We start from the raw sequence: 227 nt of genomic DNA, 5'->3' as shown, positions 1-227 counted from the left end.
GCAAATTTTCTAATTTCTTTTTTGCCCTCTTTTTTTTTTTTTTTTTTTTTTTTTTTTTTTTTTTTTTTTTTTTTTTTTTTTTGGGGATTTGAAAACAAAATATGGTTCTGGCATCTAATCATTCGTGTTTTTGATGACATAATATCTTACCAATGTTTTGATTTTTGTCTTTGGTTTATAAGGGGCAATGGCCCATGTTTACAAAGGAATGATAAGTCACTATCGTG

This window comes from Olea europaea, chromosome 18 (genome assembly GCF_002742605.1).
Source record: "Olea europaea var. sylvestris chromosome 18, O_europaea_v1, whole genome shotgun sequence".
NCBI classification, from domain to species: domain Eukaryota; kingdom Viridiplantae; phylum Streptophyta; class Magnoliopsida; order Lamiales; family Oleaceae; genus Olea; species Olea europaea.
Note: the sequence above shows the minus strand (reverse complement) of the source record.